The 22182-nt window shown below is 49.2% G+C and overlaps 1 protein-coding gene across 4 annotated transcripts in view; it reads left to right on the top strand.

Annotated features, from left to right (window-relative positions):
- Positions 1–8343: 8343 nt before the first annotated feature.
- CARD11 (caspase recruitment domain family member 11) overlaps positions 8344–22182 on the top strand; it is a 111023-nt gene continuing 97184 nt past the window's right edge. For 3 of the 4 annotated variants that reach the window (XR_016387716.1, XM_022563455.2, XM_022563451.2), the window contains exons 1-2: positions 8344–8540; positions 20852–20920. The gene's annotated coding sequence lies outside the window, so the exon portion shown is untranslated. The remainder of the gene's footprint in view (positions 8541–20851; positions 20921–22182) is intronic. The other variant, XM_022563452.2, reaches the window with a different exon arrangement.

Raw genomic sequence — 22182 nt, 5'->3', positions numbered from 1 at the left:
ATTTATATAGCGCCGCCAGCACGTACACCACACTGTAAAATGGATGTAACGTGCCAATTACCCTAACGCTGACTGAGAAAAAAAATGGCGGGCAAGTTTCAGAGACTGTCATCCATCCCCTTGGAGAGGAAAAATGGACAGGATGCAGGAGGGTGCAGTGACCGGGATGATTCTACATTTTCTCGACATCGGCCTCCTGCGCAAGATGGCGCCTCCAGGGCCCATCCTGAACCCGCCCTCCTGGGCTTAGACCAAAAAGCCCTAAGCTCATCGCAACAATGGGCCCACCATCATTTTGCACGTTTCATGCAGAAATGTCTCCCCACCAGTACTCTTTTCAGAGTGAAATTCAAGGTATCTTTCCCCCATGAGATATTTAGATGGCTTTCATCATATTTCATTAACTCAAGCAATTGAACACTACTGAATGTACATTACCAGCCTACAGATGGGGACATTTTCCTCCTGGATTTAAGCCATGCTTAAAAGAAGAAAAATAAATAAATATGATCCTCAATTTAGAAAGAACTATAATCTTTGCTGTTAACCGTTATTTGCTGCTCTTTTGTTCTTAAAAAATAAAACTCACATGAAGGGACATCCAACAAAAAAAGAATTTAAGAAAAAACAAGTCAAGGGTCATTTAGGGTGTTCACCAAAAGGTGGACCTTTCGGTGGGTTGTCTTTTATTTGTGTTGGATAATGGATACACTGATGCCTTTCTGGAATCAGCTCTCTGTAGGGAGATGGCATTAAAAAAATCTGAAACTAAGAGGAATGAGCTTGAAGGGGCAGCAAAAGCAATAAGAACAAAGTACAAAGTATGTAAAACATAATTAAAGGCCTGGTAGGCTCTGCTTTGCTCTCGATGCTACTTTGCGGTAGGGGTGGGTTGCGGGGTGGGGGGGTGTGGTATTAATACATAGAATGGCAGTAAGGGGTGGCATCGGGGAAAAAAGCAATATATTCTCAGATTAACAGTTTGTGAGATACCTTTTTGCTGTCCCAAGCGTGTGACTGTTCGCCTGATAAGGAAGGATTTTCTGGGCGGTGAAGGTAGCCTTCGCAGGAGGACAGTGCTCTCTGGAGGGGAGGGGTGGCCGGAGAGGTAGTACCAGCAAAGGAGGGGTCATTTAAGAGAGGGGAGCACAGAACCCCGTCCTGCCCTGGGTTCCTGGTCTCATTCCATTTTGCTTTCAAGGCAACACAGAAACAACTCAAAACACAGCATTGTGACCGCAGCTAAGATTTGGCTCCGGGTAAAACCCATCTCTCATTTTTCCCGTTTCTGATCTCCTGTTGGGGCTCAGAAAACTCTGCAGCTGCGGTGTACAGCTGAAATTTTTCAGCGGGGAGGAAAACCGAAGATGGGGAGCGTTTGGCAGACATATTGAGACCTACAGGGGACCAAGAGTGAGAAAGGGGGGCGCAGCAGACAGAGCTGACAATTCCAGGAACGGAACTAATTTCATGACCTGCCTCCAATTAGGCAGCTGTGACACGACTCCCTGCTGTTCTGTCCTTTCCGTTTCTGAGAGGCTGGTTCAAGGTGACCCCCTCTTGAGAGAAGCCCTGTTACTCACACCTCCCCCTGGAAGCCCTCAGGCAGTGGTTAACCAACCCCAAGCTCTAGTGCTTGCAGAGGGATCAGGCTAGACTCCAGCTGGCATCACCTTCCCCTTCAGCCCCCCCGCCCCACGTTTGGGAAAGTGGGGTCTCCCGGAGCTGTCCCAATAGTTGCACAAAGGGGACAGAGAGAGGATACTGAAAGGACCTCTCTCAGGCGTGGCTGTGGGTCTGCGCCTTGCGAAACCTGATTGCCGCAGCCTGTCCTGCGCAGAGAGACCTGAAGCCTGGGCTTTCCCAAGCTCGTCCCAAGCTCCCCCGTGACAGGTGGCACGGATGGCGAGTGAGAGCCTGCTACAGCACTCGAAGAGACCCCGGAGCAGAGGCTGCAGGGGGCCTTCGGGCTGGGTAAGACCACGGCAGATGCTCACCCAAGTCAAGAGGGAAGCAGACCAGGACCCTCCTGGAGCTGGAGGTCAGCCCTGAATTCCCGCAGGGTGAGGGGCAACCAGGCATGAAAGAGACGTCTTCCTCGTGGTCCTCAGGCCCTCCAAGCCACTTTCCTCCCTCACACTCGGGTGCATCTTGTGGGGAGCACAGAGGGAGGGGCAGCCGTAGGAGAGACTAAACATTTTTATTCCAGAAAACCTAAAAGGACTGTTAAGTTACTGGATTGGGCTATATTTTAAGGCAGATAGAGCTACAAGTTTTATTTCTCCTACTAACGTGGAGGGGGACCCAGAAGGAAGACAAGATAACTTCCAGATACAATAGAGGTTTTCTCTGAACATACATCCGGTGGTGTGAGCGACCCTGCGACCCCAGCAGGGGCTCAGATCATAACTTGAACGCAGGGAGACATGGGAACTAAACCGATCGGTTCCCTCCTGGGTTCTCCCACCCGTTTCTTGTAGACGTGATTTATTTTTATTACAAAAGAATTACACAGTATGGAAATACACAGTTTCTGGTATAGAAGGACATCCGGTGAAGACCCTTTGACCCGCCTCGCTCCTTCCTAGTTCAATCCCTTAGAAATGACCATTTTTCACCAAATACGCCTTTCAGATCCATCTGACGTCAAACTTTGTCCAATCCAGTAACTTCACAGTGCTTTCCAGTTCTTCGGGTGGCGAGGATCTGACTGAAAGCTCAGATACATCCTGACTTTTTTTTTTAGGCCTCCTGCATAGTTGCTATTCCTTTTTATTATTTTCATGGATTTATTTTACTCTTTCCTGGATCCCATGTCTTTCTCTTCCCTAGATTTCTTTTTCATTTCATTGTAGTACCTTCTCAAGTAATTGATCTTCTCCCCTGCCCCTGCCCCTGCAACATGCACAACCTCCCACTTTATCAACATTCCCCATCAGAGCGGTACATGAACCTGCAACAACAGATCATAGTCACCCAGGGTCCACAGTATACATTACTCTTACATTCTGTGGGTAGTATACATTCCATGGGTGTTTATTTTTAAACCTTTTTTATTTTTATAATATTTATTTATTTTGTTTTGGTCTGTTGTGGCACATGGGATCTTTGTTGTGGCATGTGGGATCTTTCATTGTGGCGCGGGCTTCTCTCTAGTTATGACGTTTTCTCTTCTCAGGTTGTGGCGCGGGCTCCAGAGTCCGTGGGCTCTGTATTTCTCGGCACGTGGGCACTCTAGTTGAGGCGTGCGAGCTCAGCAGTTGTGGCACGCGGGCTTAGTTGCCCTGCGGCATGTGGGATCTTAGTTCCCCGACCAGGGATCGAACCCGCATCCCCTGCATTGTAAGGCAGATTCTTTACCACTGGACCACGAGGGAAGTCACTGTTTTGTTTTTCAAGTATCCTTTTCTTTTCATATATATGCCTATATATTTACAGATGAAATTATATGATATTTGGGACGTGACTCAAGATAATCTGGAAATGGAGGGAAGTGTGTTGGAGCATAGACAAGATTGGTAATGAGTTGATAATTGTTGAAACTGACTTAGGGGTACATGAGGCTTCATTATGTTATGTTCTCTAGTTTTGTTTATTTTTGAAATTTCCCATAACAAACACTTTTTTAAAAGTTAAAAAAAAAGAAAAGTAATTGTATTTCTGGAGAAGTGCTTGGGGGATAAATTTCCAAAGCCCCTGCATGTCTAAGAATGTGTTTATTTTGCTCTCACACCTGATCAAAAATTTGGTTGAATACAGGACTCTACATTTAAAGTAAGTTTTTGTGAGAACGTTGAAGCATGACTTCATTATCTCCTAGCTGGAAGACAATCCAGTGTTGCTGGTGAGAACCCTGAGCCCCATTTGAGCCTCGGCATCTGTGGGCTTCCCACCCCCGGCTACAAGGCCTCAGAATCTTCTCATTATCTGTCTTCTCCTTTTCTCTCCTGAAATTTCATGAGAATGTATCTAGAGGCAGGTCTTTTTTTATTTATCACATTGCTTCTCACTGGCCCCTCTCACTGTGGAGAATCATGTCACTGCAGCTCTGGTAAATATTATTATCATTTCATGATTAACTCCTCCCTCTAGTTTCTCCTTTCCTGCCTGGAACGCTTTCTAAGTGGACAAGGAACTTTTCGTGTTGATGATTTATGTCTCAACTTTTCTCTCGCACTTTTCCCGTCTTGGTGGGTTTCATTTGTTTTGGCTTCCAGCCTAGGAGACACACTCGACAGACATCTTCTTCCAGCCCTTCTATTAAATTTTATTTATTTTTCCTATTTTTTTGGCAACTTTTTTTTTTTTTTTTTTCCGCGGTACGCGCGCCTCTCACTGTTGTGGCCTCTCCCGTTGCGGAGCACAGGCTCTGGGCGCGCAGGCTCAGCGGCCATGGCTCACGGGCCCAGCCGCTCCGCGGCATGCGGGATCCTCCCGGACCGAGGCACGAACCTGTGTCCCCCGCATCGGCAGGCGGACTCTCAACCACTGCGCCACCGGGGAAGCCCCGGCAACTGTATTTTTAATTTCCGTGAACTGTCCTTTCTTCAAGCAGCCCATTTCATAGTAATCTGTTCCTATTTTATGGGTGTGATTTCTGCTTGCCTCTCTCCGAGGACACTCATTAGAGGGTGTTTTGGATCATTATACTCTGTTCCCTTCCCAGTGCTACCCATTTCCTCTCCACCCTTGGGAGACAGTTGTCCTATTTGTTCATCTAGATCCCTCACTTTCAAGCTGCTGGTTTCTGCCCGTCTCTGCGAAGGCCCAGGGTGACTGACGTTTCCCGACCTCCTCGTAGAGAGGCTGGCTGGGCTCTCAGGGCAGATGTGGTGCCCCAGCAGGCTGCCTTCCCTCCAGGGCCGCACCACGCAAAATCTGGCCCGTGGACCCGTGTCCTCCTGCGCGCTAGTCCTCGACGAGTGCGATGCGAACAGAAATCAAGACTGAGCACCCAGAAGCCTTTACAGCGTTTTGACGTTGCCACGATAACCAAGCGCGATCAGCGGGCCTGTACCTTGAGCATCTTATTTTTAAATCGATTTTCTAAATTCATTTTTATTATATTTTACAAAAGTATCAGTCTGTAACAGATCAGAATTTTTCTTAAGGCTGGGGGATGGAGGATGTCTTTCACTACAGACAGTTCAGAAAGCACTGCCCTAGGGGGCCCGGGCAGAGAGAGGTCTAGGCAGGCTGCCCTTCTGCTAAATGTCACATGGGAAGGGGTCTCCTTGGGCCGCTGCCCTAATTCCAAGAGCCCTTGACCCTCCCTCAGAGCAGGTTTCCTTAGAAATACTTCTCTGGCTTCGCCTAGGGGAGAAGCTTAAGGCGCACGGTGGAAGGTCAGAGGCGGGGAGTGCCCAGGGAACTCTACACTCAGCAATTCCATCCATCCATCATTCAGTGTCTGCCCCTCATGCCACCCTGCCCTACCCTCAAACCCAACAGATCTGTGGGGTTCCCAGTGAGAGAATCATTCCCATCTTTGCTGCTGCCTTTCCCCCTGCCCGTTCTGAGCTGTGGCCTCTGTTCATCTGCCTTCTATTCACCTGTCCACTCGCTTACTTTCCTAGCACCTGGATTAACTCATCGCCCACTGTTCTTTACTGTCATTCCAGCAGGTTTCCAAAAGAGGAGGTGAACGTTTGCATTTAGTTCGTAGTCTCGAACCATCGTCCTTCAAAGACATTCGAATCACCTTCGCCCTGGGGTCACAGAAGAATCAGGTTTTAGAAGGGCACGCCTGGGCAGGAGGGAACTTCCTGGGTGATGGTAGTGTTCTACATTATATCCATACTGTCCCATAAAAGTATAATGTAAAATATTCTAGTGGCAACATTAAAAAAGAAACATGAAGTTCATTTTAATAATATATTTTATTGAATCCAACATATCCGGAATATTATTATTTCAACATGCAATCAATATCAAAACTATGAGTGAGATGTCCTGCATTCCTTTTTACATACCATGTCTTCCAAGCCTGATGCAGTTTTTACACTTATAGCACCTCAATTTTCCTTGAAAATACTTCACCTGTATTTAGCTTTTATAAAATTTACAGTTGAAAAAGCAGACTAATATACTCAGGATGCTCCCAACATACTTAAAAGTTTTCCAATAACAGAATTGAGTAGCAGTTTTTAGATTTTAATTAAAATTAAATGGAATTTAAAATACGGTTCCTTATTCACACTGGCCGCATGTTCAACAGCCAAGTGTGGGTAGTGGCTGCCGTACTGGACCACACAGTTCTGTATCTTCACAGGGATTGGGGTTACACGGTGTGTACACTTGTCAAAACTCATTTTATGATATCATTAAAATCTGTAGGTAAATTTCACCTAAAAAAATCTCTCTAGTTAATGATATGCATGATAAAGTATTTAAAGGTGAAGTATGTTGATGTCATCAACTTTGAAGTTCATCAAAAAAACAAAAAAGAAGGATCGATGGCTAGAGGGGACAGATGGGTATGTATGTGATAAAGCAAATATAGCAAAATGTTCATTGTAGAATTAGGTGGTGGGACATATGGGTATTCACCATACAATCCTTCTAATTCTTCCGAATGTTTAAAAAGTCTAATAAGGTGTTGGGGAGGAAAAGAGACAACATGTCTTCAAGAAACCATACCTGCATGTAATCCCATGGCTAAATCTGAAAAACATACTATTGAACGAAAGAAGCTAGACCCAGAAGGGCATCTATGGATGGCTCCATTTATATAAAGTTTCTGAACTTTAGAGACACGACATCTGGCAAAACTGACCTATGCTGCTGGAGGTCAGAAAGTGGTTTATCCTTGGTGGGGGGAGGGGCTGACAAGTAGGGGTGCGTAAGGGGGACTTCTGGGGTGCAAAATTCTCTGTCTTGGTAACTTGGGTGTGTTCGCTCCATGAAAACTCATCAAGCATTTTTGCAGAATTTCTGTCAGTTTTTGTTGTTGACTTAAGGCCTGCCTGCCCTTCGTACCCCGCATGAGGAAAACCAGAGTTCCCCTCCAAACTACACGGGCTGATTTAAAGGTTCACCAAGTGCAAGAGAGATTCCACCCAGGTCCCCAGCGAGTCACTGGGGATGGAGGACCTGGATGCTGTGGGCCTTGGCATTTATTTTAGGAACTTTCTCTCTGTGGTTCCTGATTAAGTTTTTGAACATGCTGTGCAGAAAGCAAACTCATGTCTCCTTTAGTTCCTGGCCCATGTGCATCCGTCACCTGCACTCCTCAAAGCCGCCAAGATTTTAGTCTCCTGTGCTTGGACCACAGCACCATCATTTGTTGATCTTCGTGCTTAGCTGCTTAATTTATTGAACGCCTTTCCCTCCAGGAGCTCAAGGAACTTTTCTCAAAGAACTTACAACACGAAACAGGAGGGAATATTCTACAGCTGTAATGGGGGGAATCAAGAGGTGAGGGAGGGCCATAAGTCAAGGGTCACTGAGGCAGAGTAGAAGGAGAGGTGCAGGGGCTGGGGAAACCGGTACATGAGCAGAACCCAAAGTTCTCTGGATGTGCCTGGTTGGCCCAGATTTTTAAGTTCATAATTCAGAAAAACCCTTGGGACCTTCCCCCCCTTACAGCCCTGAGAGAGTAACACACCCAGGGGCCTGGGCCGCAGCTTTGGGGCCAAATTATTAAACCGATGACATCCAAAAGTCTCAATTTCCCCTACAGGTGCCGAGTCTGAGAGCATTGCGCGGGGGAGGGGGATGCGGAGGGCCAGAGGCAGTGGGGTGACAGGCTCTGTCGCCATCACGGGTCCAGGAGGGGTGTGTGCGGCCCTCGGAGGTGTGCTGACCGCCAGGCAAGCCCCAGGAAGCTTCCAGAACAGAGGCTGAGGGAGAGAAGAGCCCTGGGGGTGCCCAAGGCTGCAGGATCCCTTGCTTCCCACTTCTCTGTGGGAAAAGCCTCCCCCGCAGATCGCAGTGACGCCTCTGGGAGTTCTTCAAAACGGGGCCAATTCCTCCGAGAGGGCAGCTGCTCCAACCTCCCTCCCACGCAGAGCCTGGAGAGCCTTCAAGGGGGTGTCCCTTCCCACGGCCGCGCCGGGCTCTGAGCCGGGCTCGCTGGCCTTGGTGTCGGAGCCGGCTGGGGACTGCTGCCCAGGCAGGGGTCCAGCCTCACGCGACCCGGGGCGGGGCCTCCCCGGGCCTGCCGGGGTCTCGCGGCCCCGGGCCCAGCCCTCCCGCCCCACCTCCTCGCCGCCCTCCCCGCGGCCGGGACCCAGGCTCCGCCCCTTCCCTCCCCCTCTTCCCTATCTCTTTTTCTAACCTTTTGCATTTTTTTTTTTAGTCTCATTTCCTGTCGGGTTTTGCATTCCCCTCCCCCCTTCCAGCCTGTGACACACTTTCTCTCCTTTTTTCTCTCTTTTGCCTCCTTTGGCCTCCGGACTGCTGCCCGTGTGGCGCGCGGCCCCCTACCGGCCCTGCAGCCCCTGGGTCGGCTGCGCCCCTCGGACGGTCCGGGCGGTGGGGACCGAGGGCCGGGGCCCCGGGGGGAAGACGGCGGCCTGCGCGGAGCCTGAGCGGCCCAGGTAGGCGCGGCGGACGCGGGGGTGGGGACACGGGGGACGGCGGGGGGCGCGCTGGGGCGGCGCGGTCGTGCGGAGGGGGGACGCGGGGGGCCCGGGGTCCTCGGCGGGCGGCGCGGAGTCGCGGCGCTGTGCGGGGGTCAGGAGGGGCTCGCTTTTCTGGTCCAGCGCTACCGGACCGCCATCCCTCTCTCACCATCTCTTTCCCCCTTTCCCCTCTGGCTCCATCTCTATCTCCCTCTCCCCGCCTGCTTTTGGAAAACTTTATCTCCACTTTCCATCTCCCTGTATCCCGCCTCCGAGTTCCTCTCGGACCGTCTGTCTCTGGGTGGCCCCGCCTGGCAAAGTCCCCAGCCCCTCAGAGAAGAAAGGGATGAAAGGGGGGGCGGGCCCGGCAGGGCGCCCCTCGGTGCCCCTGCCCCAGAAGGAGGAAAATAACTTTTCTAAGACCTGAAAGGACAGGAAGTTTCCAGACCACAGCCGGGCCTGACTCGGAGGCTCCCGAGAAGGTGGAGCCCCTGGGAGGGGAGGGGAGGGGAGGGCAGGGGAGGGCAGGGGGAAGGACAGCCCCTCCCATGGGGAGAGTGTGGAACCAGGAGGGGCCCAGGTTCCCCGCAAAGCCAGGATGAGGTCCTAGTGGCCTCGTGCCTGAAGTCCCCACCCCCGTGACACTGACCCGCCCCCCCAGGACACTGCTCAGGCTGGAAGGGCCCCCCCGTGGTCTCCTGAATTCTCGGCACAGGGAAGGGAGAGGGCTTCTCTGTCCCTTCAGAGTTCAGAGCACAGTTGGAGGGGCCCCAGGGAGACAGTTATGGTGCAGGGAGCAGGGCCTGCTTCTGGAGAGTGTCTGCAGAGGACCATCCTCACAAACCTGGTCCTGTGGACCAAACCCATCTGTGCCCAGCCTGCCCCCAAACCTTTGATTTGTGGTAGGAAAGAATTTCTCCTGACAAAGTGTCAAAGGCTACCAGCCTCCCAAGGAAGGAAAGAAACGTTGGTCCATCACTGGATGATTATTGGGTGCCTCCTCTGTGGTTATTGGGTGCCGGAAGTCCCGAGCCGTAGGTTAATGCGAGGACAGGAATTTAGCTACAGTGTTCCACTTCTGTCCTTGCCCTGAGTCTCCACTTCTCTCTAACCCCCAGGCAGCTGTAAAGAAATGATGGTCCCCGCTGTGGGCCGGGGCTGATCAGAGGGCAAAGGGAGCCTGGGACTGACTCAGCCTCATCACATCCCAGCAAAATGGTTTGGATGGCTGTGCATTTTAGTAGCACCCATATCAAAAAGGAAGTCTGTTAGTCCCACCAGCCCGTACAGTCCTGACTCTGTGTACAAATGTTCCTTTGTGTGCTTTTTTTTTTAAATTGTGGTAAAACACACATGACATAAAATTTACCATCTTAACCACTTTTAAGTGTATAGTTCAGGGGTATTAAGTACATTCACATTGTTGTACAACCATCACCACCATCCATCTCCAGAACTTTCCATCCTCCCAAACTGAAACTCTGTCATCATTAAACAACTCCCCATCCCCTTCTCCAGCCCCTAGAAACCACCCTTCTACTTTCTGTCTCTATGAATTTGACTCCTCTAGGACCCCATGTAAGTGGCATCCTGCAGTATTTGTTCTTCTGTGTCTGGCTTATTTCACTGAGCATAATCTCCTCAAGGTTCACCCATGTTGTAGCAGGCGTCAGAATTTCCTTCCTTTTTAAGGCTGAATAATATTCCATTGTGTGGATGGACCAGTTTGTTTATCCATTAATCCTTTATGTGATCTTTTATTTTTCATTTTTTTAAAGATTTAATTTTATTTATTTTTGGCTGTGTTGGGTTTTCGTTGCAGTGCGCAGGCTTCTCCTTGCGGTGGCTTCTCTTGTTGCGGAGCCTGGACTCTAAGCGCGCTGGCTTCAGTAGTTGTGGCTCACGGGCTCTAGAGCGCAGGCTCAGTAGTTGTGGCTCGCAGTTCTAGAGTGCAGGCTCAGTAGTTGTGGCGCGCGGGCTTAGTTGCTCCACGACATGTGGGATCCTCCCGGACCAGGGCTCGAACCTGTGTCCCCTGCATTGGCAGGCGGAGTCTTATCCACTGCGCCACCAGGGAAGTCCATATGTGATCTTTCAAAATGACTTGTAAACCTAACTCTTCTTCTAAAGGTGGTGGCCCTTGTTTGAATCACTCAGTGGGCACTGTCTGGGTGACACTGTACCAGGTACCGTCGGGGACACACAGAAGGAACGAGAGACCCAGGCATCCTCCCCTAAATAGTTCAGGCCCTACAGTCGTGTTGCCATGACCAGAGGGTGGCAGAGACTCAAACTAGAGGAAAGGATCGAGGGAAGGAAGGATGGCGGGAGGCGAGTGTGGGCGATGGTGGGACTCAGAGAGTCCAGCAGTCAGTGGAAGGTTCCAGGCTGAGGCTGTGCTGGTGGGGCAACATCCCAACGAACTTCTCCACTTTGCGACATGCGTTTCTCCACCTTTCCAATGGAAACCTTGCGGTGCCTGGTTGGCTGATTGTAGCACTTCATGCGTGAAGGGCCAACTCGAGTCCCAGTGCTCAGGTGATTATGGTGAAAAGGGACACCAGATGCTGATAAACAGAGCTCCTCCCATGAGTTTAAAACTGCCTTCCGTCCTCTCTTGCTTCGTCCCCACACTTGGCCTTGGAGACAGTGAGTGCCTCCTGGTAATTGGGACGATGGTGAAGTCCCGCGAGCGCCGGAATGCCCAGATGACCACCCCGATGCAGAGTGTGACCAGATCTGTGAAACTTGGGTTAAAAGAGGTCAGATCAAGGGGGAAAGGCCTCAGGAGGTCCATGGTCCGCCTTCTGGGTCGGAGGCTGAGGCGGGGTGGGGGGGGGGTGGGAAGGAGCCTCGGGCTGTGGCCCAGACATGGCTTCCCGTCGTGACTGCCCACCTGGGCCGGCCTGTCATCCCTTCAGCTCTCTGGGAGTCATCTCTCCCCAGTGAAATCAGGATATTAATACTGATTCTTTTCAGTCTTGTCAGTTACACCAAGCATAAAATGAGAAAACTCGAGATGTGCCATACTCTTCCCGTTGCTGTTACTCCTGAGATCCGGGGAGGATAAGAGGATGGACGCTCGGGTCCGGACCTGGGGCTGGAGTGCGGCTTTCCCCACCCCGCGCCGGGTGGACTTCCTTTCTTAGTCTCCTGCTCTGCAGTCCTAATCTTCCAGGGCAGCCGAGAGGATTGAAGGAAATCTACCCTGTAGACGTACTGCATTATCCAGGAGGTCTGGAGCATTTTGAATTGATTTAAATACGGGAACAGAAAGAAAAGGAAAAGAGGACTATCAAGGAAGCCCCTTAAAACCGCTTTTCTGCTAAAGGAAAATGAGATTGGCAGATTCCCAGGTGCCAGCCTCGTCACCCGTGCCACGGCGCATGGGAAGAACACGGCTTGTGCACTTCACACGCAAGGAACACGCCTCGTACACCTTCCCCCAAAGTCTCCTTGAGCAGCTTCTGCTTGTGGGTTGATGGTTTTAACGGGGTGACTATTTCCAGGGGGGTAACCTTTTTGGTTGTGATTTGTGCAGGGCTCTGAGAATATAACGGTCGCTGTCAGATTGGTGTAATGGGCCAGTGCCGCAGGGTAATGAAGGGTCCCCGCTCCTGCCTCTGGCAACAGCGCTCAGTCTTCGCTGGTCGAGTCCCGCAGTCAAGCTCCCCAGGCTCATGTCTTATGTCACGGTCCTCTGGTCCTCCCAGCTCCTCACAAGTGGGTGAGCCAGAGCAAGGGCTCCATCCTCCCCGGGTGGTTTCTGTGTCAGGGGTGTAACCTTCCTTCTCACCCCAAATCCAACTCTGGAATGTTACGTCCTCATACTCGAGTGTGGCGGTCACATACCTCACAAATCCTGCAGGTACCACAGCAACACCTGTCACACTCTGCTTTGTACAGTCAGCGCCATCCCCCGGTGCTGGACCCGTCCACTGAGAGGCAGGCTCCTCCAAGTGGAAAGATCTACGGACTTGGAGCCAGGCAGAAAGGGCGTCTGCCCCGGCTCTGCCACGTACTAGCTGTGTGACCTCGGGAAGTCACCGGTGGCTCTGAGCCTCAATGGCCACGTGTGTAAAATGAAAGCACCACCCCTAAATTAACATAGACCAAAGTGTTTCCAAATGAGAGTGCTCTGCTTTTAAAGGTACTTCTGACTCGGTTATTTTGGACAGAGTTGGGGGTAGGAGCTAGAATAGCGTGATGAATTTGATGCAAAACTGAATTTATCTGAGAGAGCTATTTCCTTAATTTACAGAGAACTCTCAGAAGAAATCAGTGAGGTGCAGGAATCGGCACACTTCTTCTGTAAAGGTCCAGATAGTAAATACCTGAGGCTCTGAGAGCCAGAAGGTCCCTGTGGAAACGGCTCTGCTCTGTTCTTGCCATGTGGCCGGATCTGGCCAGTGGGGCAGCATGGGCAGTGCAGGGGTGGGCCCTCCACTGCAGTTTGCGGACTCCAGAATTAGAGAACTCGACCCAAGAGAAAAATGCTTAAAGGATGTGAACAAGCAGAATATGAACAGACCAATCAATTTACAATGAACGAATGCGAAGTAATACAACAGAGAGATGCCTTTTTTCCACTGTCAGACTGGCAAAGATCAAAACACTTGATAAAACGTTATATTGGTGAGAGAAACGGGAAGCACGTAGTCTAATACGCTGTGGATTTGACAATATGTACCAGCATAAGTGAATCAACCCAAGAATTCCACTTCTAAGAATTATCTCACAGGTAGACTTGTCCATCTTTCTGTGCACGCTGATAACTGTAGCATTGTTTTTAATGGGAATAAACTTGAAACCACACAAATAATCCTCAAAAGCAAGATCCATCCATCCAGTGGAATTCTGTGAGGCCGTTAATGAGACAGGGGCATAGAGGGAGTTTCTGGAAGAAAGCACTAGCACGTATAAGAAACTGCTCTAGTAGGACGTCTGGGGAATGGTGGCTGGGTGGACGAAGGGAAAAATTCTAGTATTCATTTTTTTTTTTTTAGCATCTTTATTGGAGTATAATTGCTTTACAATGGTGTGTTAGTTTCTGCTTTATAACAAAGTGAATCAGTTATACATATACATATGTCCCCATATCTCTTCCCTCTTGCGTCTCCCTCCCCATCCCACCCCTCTAGGTGGTCACAAAGCACTGAGCTGATCTCCCTGTGCTACGTGGCTGCTTCCCACTGGCTCTCAGTTTTACATTTGGTAGTGTATATATGTTCATGCCACTCTCTCACTTTGTCCCAGCTTACCCTTGCCCCTCCCTGTGTCCTCAAGTCCATTCTCTCTAGGAGGTCTGCGTCTTTATTCCCGTCTTGCCCCTAGGTTCTTCATGACCATTTTTTGTTTGTTTGTTTGTTTAGATTCCATATATATGTGTTAGCATACAATATTTGTCTTTCTCTTTCTGACTTCCTTCACTCTGTAAGACAGTCTCTAGGTCCATCCACCTCACTGCAAATAACTCAGTTTCGTTCCTTTTTATGGCTGAGTAATATTCCATTGTATGTATGCGCCACATCTTCTTTATCCATTCATCTGTTGATGGACACTTCGGTTGCTTCCATGTCCTGGCTATTGTAAATAGAGCTGCAGTGAACATTTTCGTACATGACTCTTTTTGAATTATGGTTTTCTCAGGGTATATGCCCAGTAGTGGGATTGCTGGGTCATATGGTAGTTCTGTTTTTAGTTTTTTAAGGAACGTCCATACTGTTCTCCATAGTGGCTATATCAATTTACATTCCCACCAACAGTGCAAGAGGGTTCCCTTTTCTCCACACCCTCTCCAGCATTTATTGTTTGTAGATTTTTTGAGGATGGCCATTCTGACTGGTGTGAGGTGATATCTTATTGTAGTTTTGATTTGCATTTCTCTAGTGATTAATGATGTTGAGCATTCTTTCATGTGTCTGTTGGCAATCTGTATATCTTCTTTGGAGAAATGTCTATTTAGGTCTTCTGCCCATTTTTTGATTGGGTTGTTTGTTTTTTTAATATGGAGCTGCATGAGCTGCTTGTAAATTTTGGAGATTAATCCTTTGTCAGTCGCTTCATTTGCAAATATTTTCCCCCATTCTGAGGGTTGTCTTTTCGTCTTGTTTATGGTTTCCTTTGCTGTGCAAAAGCTTTGCAGTTTCATTAGGTCCCATTTGTTTATTTTTGTTTTTACTTCCATTTCTCTAGGAGGTGGGTCAAAAAGGACCTTGCTGTGATTTATGTCATAGAGTGTCTGCCTATGTTTTCCTCTAAGAGTTTGATAGTGTCTGGCCTTACATTTAGGTCTATAATCCATTTTGAATTTATTTTTGTGTATGGTGTTAGGGAGTGTTCTCATTTCATTCTTTTACCTGTAGCTGTCCAGTTTTCCCAGCACCACTTATTGAAGAGGCTGTCTTTTCTCCACTGTATATTCTTGCCTCCTTTATCAAAGATAAGGTGACCATATGTGCGTGGGTTTATCTCTGGGCTTTCTATCCTGTTCCATTGACCTATATTTCTGTTTCTGTGCCAGTACCATACTGTCTTGATTACTGTAGCTTGGTAGTATAGTCTGAAGTCAGGGAGCCTGATTCCTCCAGCTCCATTTTTCTTTCTCAAGATTGCTTTGGCTATTCGGGATCTTTTGTGTTTCCATATAAATTGTGACATTTTTTGTTCTAGTTCTGTGAAAAATGCCATTGGTAGTTTGATAGGGGTTGCATTGAATCTGTAGATTGCTTTGGGTAGTAGAGTTATTTTCACAATGTTGATTCTTCCAATCCAAGAACATGGTATATCTCTCCGTCTATTTGTATCATCTTTAATTTCTTTCAGCAGTGTCTTGTAATTTTCTGCATACAGGTCTTTTGTCTCCTTAGGTAGGTTTATTCCTAGATATTTTATTCTTTTGGTTGCAGTGGTAAATGGGAGTGTTTTCTTAATTTCACTTTCAGATTTTTCATCATTAGTGTATAGGAATGCAAGAGATTTCTGTGCATTAATTTTGTATCCTGCAACTTTTCCAAACTCATTGATTAGCTCTAGCAGTTTTCTGGTAGCATCTTTAGGATTCTCTATGTATAGTATCATGTCATCTGCAAACAGTGACAGCTTTACTTCTTTCCCAATTTGGATTCCTTTTATTTCTTTTTCTTCTCTGATTGCTGTGGCTAAAACTCCCAAAACTATGTTGAATAATAGTGGTGAGAGTGGGCAACCTTGTCTTGTTCCTGATCTTAGTGGAAATGGTTTCAGTTTTTCACCATTGAGGACAATGTTGGCTGTGGGTTTGTCCCATATGGCCTTTATTATGTTGAGGAAAGTTCCCTCTATGCCTACTTTCTGGAGGGTTTTTATCATAAGTGGGTGTTGAATTTTGTTGAAAGCTTTCTCTGCATCTGTTGAGATGACCATATGGTTTTTCTCCTTCAGTTTGTCAATATGGTGTATCACTTGATTGATTTGCGTATATTGAAGAATCCTTGCATTCCTGGAATAAGCCCCACTTGATCATGGTGTATGATGATCCTTTTAATGTGCTGTTGGATTCTGTTTGCTAGTATTTTGTTGAGGATTTTTGCATCTATGTTCATCAGTGATATTGGCCTGTAGTTTTCTTTCTTTGTCATATCCTTGTCTGGTTTTGGTATCAGGGTGATGGTGGCCTCGTAGAATGAGTTGGGGAGTGTTCCTCCCTCTGCTATATTTTGGAAGAGTTTGAGAAGGATGGGTGCTCTTCTCTAAATGTTTGGTAGAATTCGCCTGTAAAGCCATCTGGTCCTGGGCTTTTGTTTGTTGGAAGATTTTTAATCACAGTTTCCATTTCAGTGCTTGTGATTGGTCTGTTCATATTTTCTATTTCTTCCTGGTTCAGTCTCGGAAAGTTGTGCATTTCTAAGAATTTGTCCATTTCTTCCAGGTTGTCCATTTTATTGGCACATAGCTGCTTGTAGTAACCTCTCATGATCCTTTGTATTTCTGCAGTGTTTAGTTGTTACTTCTCCTTTTTCATTTCTAATTCTATTGATTTGAGTCTTCTCCTCTAGTATTCATTTTGTGTCCTTTTCTTTTGTTTGTTTTTTAACCCTGAGCAACTGTTATCATTCTGGTTAAGAAAACAAGAAGGAAAAGCCAGGTTCAGAAGAGAACAGCAAGGGTGGTCCCCATGAACTGCTGTTCCGCTTAGACTTAGCTGTCCTGATTCCCAACCTACTGGGTTGCAGGAAGAGAGTTCCTCTTGCGGTGACTTCTGATTTCAGCTGTGTCCCAGTAAGAGAAATCACAGGGCCTCTGTGCTCCTGTGGAAAGGCAAAACTGATTGGTTAAAAAAAAAAAAAAAAAAAAGGATTTGTTTTAAATTAAGGCATAGCACACACACAGTATACGTCCCAAATCTGCAGTGCACGATGGGGGAGGTTTCACACCCACCCACGTAGCCGATCATCCAGATCGAGACACGGGTCCTTTCCAGGCCTCGAGGGGGGAGGGGTCTCATGCTCCTTCCCGGTTGCTAAGCCCCCCACCCCTTTTGCGTGTCCTTGAATGTCACATAAATGGCATCACACAGAGTGCGCTCTTGTGTCTCCAGCTTGATTCATCCATGTGTGTCGCAGTCACTGGCGTTTGTTCCTTGCTGTATAGCGTTGCACTGTGAGCGTTTACCACAGTCTGTGTATCCACCCGATCGCTGATGCACGTGCGCGCGTGTGCAGTTTGGGGCTATCGCGAGAGCTGCCGTGAACACTCCCGGAGAAGTCTTGGTGGCGATGACCCACTTTTTTTTAATCTGAGGGCAAACAGAAACCTTGTGCCAGCATTACTGGAGGTTTAGCCAATGGTTAGCTCAGTGGAAGAATGCTGATACGAAGTAAAACTGCGTTTTATTGACATTCCTGCTCCGTTCCCTGCCTCTGAGTAAGGATTCGGTCATTCACTGAACTTTTCTAAGAAGAAATGGCCTTTTTAAAAAGGGATTCGAGTGTAGCCGGTTCGGGGAGGTGTGGGGGAGTGTGCGGTTGAATAATAATGATACCTTAAACTTCTCTCCGAGTCTCCTGGCTTCAGTTCTCAGATGCTTTTCAAAATCAACTTGTGAAGCTCCGTGGCGCCTGGGGAGCTGAGGCCACAGCCATGCCGGTTTGCGGGTGGGAGGCAGAGACGCATGGAGATTTCCAGTTCCTTTGGGAGTTCTCCATCCTCAAAAATCGTGTCTTCTGGACTCTTAGAGGAGGTTCTTTCTCGGGGCCCTGGAGACGCAGGCGTTCTGAGTTTGGGGAGGTTTTAGGCTGTAAAGGAAAGTGGCCCTAGGAAGGAGAGGGTGGTTTCCTATAACTGCTCCGAGCAGGGGAGACCACCCGACTACAGCAGAGCAGAGGGCTGTCCCCAAGGAATGGGTCAATCTTCTGCCCCCTCAGTTTTGTACAGAAATTCTGTGTAATGCTGTATCTTTCTTAACTGATTTAAAAATCTGCTTTTGAAACCCAACCATTTATGTCTACCTGGGCCCAAGAGGCTCCCCTGCCCTAAACTGACGACCATCCTTCGTCCTTCCACCCACCGGCCGCCCCCGGCCTCTCCGGGCCCCTGGCCTCCTCCTCCACCCGCCTGGTCCTGCCTCCACGCAGGCACCAGAACCACCTTGTCCGTGCAGAGATGCTTCTGTAGCGGTTGTCTCCTTTTTCTCCAGTATCATCAACTTTTTTCCTTCTCTCCAAGGATCATTCCGACCAGAGTACAAATATGCTGCAGTTCCCCCCATCTTTAAAGAAAAAACCCAAACCTGCCTTGTTTTCATATTCCCTTGTAGCTGTCACTGCCTTGCTGTGTACCCCTCTTCCGTTAGTCTGTCAGGGCTGCTGTAACAGAGTACTGCAGACCGGGGAGCGGCGGGGGGGAGGGGGGGTTAAACAATTGAAGTTTATTCTCCCAGTTCTGGAGGCTGGAAGTCCCGAGATCAAGGTGTGGGCAGGGCTGGTGTCCCCTGAGGCTTCTCTCCTTGGCTTGTAGGTGGCCGCCTTCTAGCTGTGTCCTCACGTGGTCAGCCCTCTGTGTGCATGCACCCCTGCACCCCTGGTGTCTCCCTGTGTATCCAACCTCCTCTTCTTACAAGGACACCAGCCCCCCTGGATTAGGGCTCACCCTAACGGTCTCACATTAACTCAGTCACTCCTTAAAGGCTTTGTCTCCAACTACAGGTAGTGGGGCTAGGGCTTCAGCATATGAATTTGGGGGGATGCAACTCAGCCATCACACCTTTACAGACGGTCTCTTTGAAAGTGTTGTCTACACTGTCTGTCCCCATTTCCTGTCCCCGCATTCTGTCCTGGACCCACTTCAGTCAGACTTCTGCCCCCGGAGTCCCCAAGTCCAGGTCCACTCTTAGCCCTCGGGGGCATTAGCTCAGTCTATCTACCTCTCCTCCTCGGAATGTGGCGTGGGTTCCCTCTCTTGGTTTCTCCCGCCTTCCCAGCCACTCCTTCCTAGTCTCTCTTTTCTGATTCTTCTGTGTCCCCTGACCTCTGAGGTCAAAGGGCCTCGGCCTCTTCTCCCTCTGCACTCCTTCCTGGATGGTCTCATCTAGTCTCACGGCCTCAAAGCCGTCTCTCTACTCATGACTCCCAAGTTTATACCTCCTGCCAGGCCTCCCCTCCTGAACTGTGCACTTCAGTAGCCAATGGTCTTGACTGCCTAGACATGGAGTTGATCCAAAACCAAACTTCTGATTTTCTCATCCCTAAGTCCTCGCTTCCATCCTGCCAGGTGCTCAGGCTTTGAAACCTTGGGATGGTCTGTGATTCCTCTCTTAGAAATAGGGATGTGTCCACTTGCTCAGCACAGAAAACCCAAGTGTTCTGGCTCCGTCACAGAGGATGTCACTCCCATGCCTCGTTAGTGCATCTTTCAGGGGACTTGTACCCCTAACAGATGGGGCACAGCATGACGTGCTGGAGAGAACCCGGGGCTCGGAAGGCAGGGGTGAGATTCGGGTTCTGGGTCACTAACCCATTGGGCTGTCTTGGCCAAGTCCTTTCTCTGCTCTGGGCTCAGTCTCCTCGTATGTGAAGTGAGGCAGGAGACGGGGCCGGGGATGGCAAATGGGTGTCACCTTGAGGGCCAGCTCCGCGGAAGAGAGTTCTGTGATCGATTTCCCATGTCTGCTGTGGGTGTGAAACTGACAGTTGGAGCCCGGGTGCCCCCCATTAGTCACCCCTGCCCTGGCGCCTCACCACCAAGAACCCTTCAAGCTTTAAAAATCTGTGCTCGCGCCCCGACCTTGAGCAAATCACTTCACTGTCCCAAGATTTTGTTTCTTCACAAGCGAGGTGGAGATAAATAATCCCTGACTTCCTACCACACAAAATTGCTCTGAGGAGCGTGTGAGATAGTGGGTGAAAAATTGCTTGGAAAATAGCAGGACGTTATATAAATGCAAGGTTTCATTGTTACTAACTGACCTCCCTGGTCATGATTTGTGTTACTCATGCCTTCCTCTGAGCCATCTTCTAGGGCTGGGCAAGAAGCCTTTGCTTTCGTTTTTGCCCCTGCCCCCCACCTCGGGCAAGACAGTGCCATTTGGATTTCCTGGTGATGATGAGAAAGGGGATTAGCATGGATGTTGGGTGTGCAGGTGGTCTTTCTGTGCTTGGAAGATTTCAGCATCTTTCACAGCCCCCGGGGCAGGTGAAACCAGGAAGCCTTCTCCAGAGCCTTTCAGCTACTCAGCACCATCTTACCCTCCCACCATCACCCCACCCCCTTGTGACACTTCTGTACAACAGGTGGGGAAAAAATCTTCCCAAAGTAAATTTTTGTCTCCCTCCGGGGTTCATCTGTATTATCCAAATGTCTGGAATTACATTAATTCTCCGGTTGGGCAGTTGGGAGCGGTGGGTCTCCTCCCCTGAGCGCTACTGAGCACAGCTCTGGCTAATTTCTGGAGCAGGCACCTGCCCTGCAGCCTGTGGGAATCCAGGGGAGATACCCACATAGAGCTATTTTTGTTACCTGATGAAAAAAGCATCCCTTCCCTCCATCTACAATTCTCCCCTCTTTCACCTTGAATGTTGTTAATGCCCCGTCTTTTCTGCCAAAATCCCAAAGAGAGTCTGTTTGCAGCTTCCTGTGTGCATAAACTTTTCCCAGAGACCCAGGGGAGCTATCTGTCCTTACATTATTTGGTGTAAGCAAAGCTTTGGGGCATTTCTTACTGCCAGTGATGTATTCTGAGTTGGTTTCTTTGCTCAGGCTCTTACTTATTGGCGAGTGCGTCTCATTTCCTTCTTCCCTCCCGCATGCAGCCTTTGTCGTGAACAGTGTTCGGCGCGGTGTGAAACGAGAAGCATTGAGAACTCTTCCAAGACATAAAGGTTTGATTTTGTTTTTCTTTTTTCGTTTTTAAGTGTTAGAAGAATAAAGGACTTGAGTTTCCTGTAGGACGGGAAACAGTGAATCAGATTTTTGTTTTGCTTAAAACCTGAAAATCGCAGGCAGCAGCTGAGGGTCTCTGGACAGAGCTGAGTGCTGTGTTTGGGGGTTTAGGGTGATGTCCCTTCCCCATGGGCCATTCTACGGGAGAGGCGGTGGCCACCCGCGGAGACTGATTTGAGAGGGACCAGAAAGGCTACCTGAGTCACAGAGCTGCCCGAGACAGAGTGGGCACTGACACTTCCTGCTCTGCCTTTTCTGCTCCGTGAGGCGTTTCAGTGATTCAGTGCCTGGTGTTATCCGCAGACTGATGGGTGCAATGAGCGTGAGCTCTCCCTCTCCCAGCAGGCGACCTTGGACAAGTCTCTGAAGTCATTGGTGAAATGGGGATAAGACAGCACTCCTTCCCACAGGAAGTTAGATGAGATACCACCTCCCAAGTGCCATGAGGCAGGCAAGACATCCAGGGAGGCACGGCTGGGACAGGTGTGCGCTCGTGATACAGGTGTGCCATGCTCGTTAGCAGGATGCCCTGGAGAAAGTTCAGAAGGGCCCCTGACAAACCTATAATCTAGCATGAGCCGTTTGTTACATCCCTTGCCTGATCCCCGTTCGTTAACATCCATTACTACCATTATCCTTTTATTCATCCCTTAACGAGTACCCAGTGCCTGCCACTCCCGGGCACTCCGCTAGGTGCCAGGGATAAAAAGATGTAAGGGCGGGGTCCTCACCCCAATAAGCCTGTACTCAGGTGAGGAGACAGTCAGTTGCAAGATAAAGGAGGCACGCATTGAAGACGGGTGTGAGAGAGAGAGAGGCACCCGGGTCTGCCCAGGGAGACAGAGACCCCCAGGCCCGATAGAAGCTGAAATGAGACTTGGAAATATAACGAAGCTTTTGCCAGGCAGAGACGTGGGAAGGGCCCTCTAAGTAGAGAAACCGCACGTGCCCAGCCATGGAGGTGTGATGAGTGTCAGTGTTGGCAAAAAGACGGGAAGATGTGGGGACGGGGGAGGAGGGGCCACCGAGAGCCCCCGGATGCCTTGCCGAGGGGGCAGGTGCTGTCCTGTGGGCGAGCACCAGATACTGGCGCGACTGAGCCGTGACTGGGCGCCAGGATGGATGTGCAGGTTTGAAAGATCACACACAGCGGTGCAGAGAACAGATGGGAGACTGGGGGCAAGAGGCACGGAGGGCCCCC

The sequence above is a fragment of the Delphinapterus leucas genome, chromosome 15 (genome assembly GCF_059928025.1).
Source record: "Delphinapterus leucas isolate spDelLeu-1000000601 "Yukka" chromosome 15, BTC_Dleu_Yukka2, whole genome shotgun sequence".
NCBI classification, from domain to species: Eukaryota; Metazoa; Chordata; class Mammalia; order Artiodactyla; family Monodontidae; genus Delphinapterus; species Delphinapterus leucas.
This window is presented reverse-complemented; position numbering and strand designations above follow the sequence as displayed.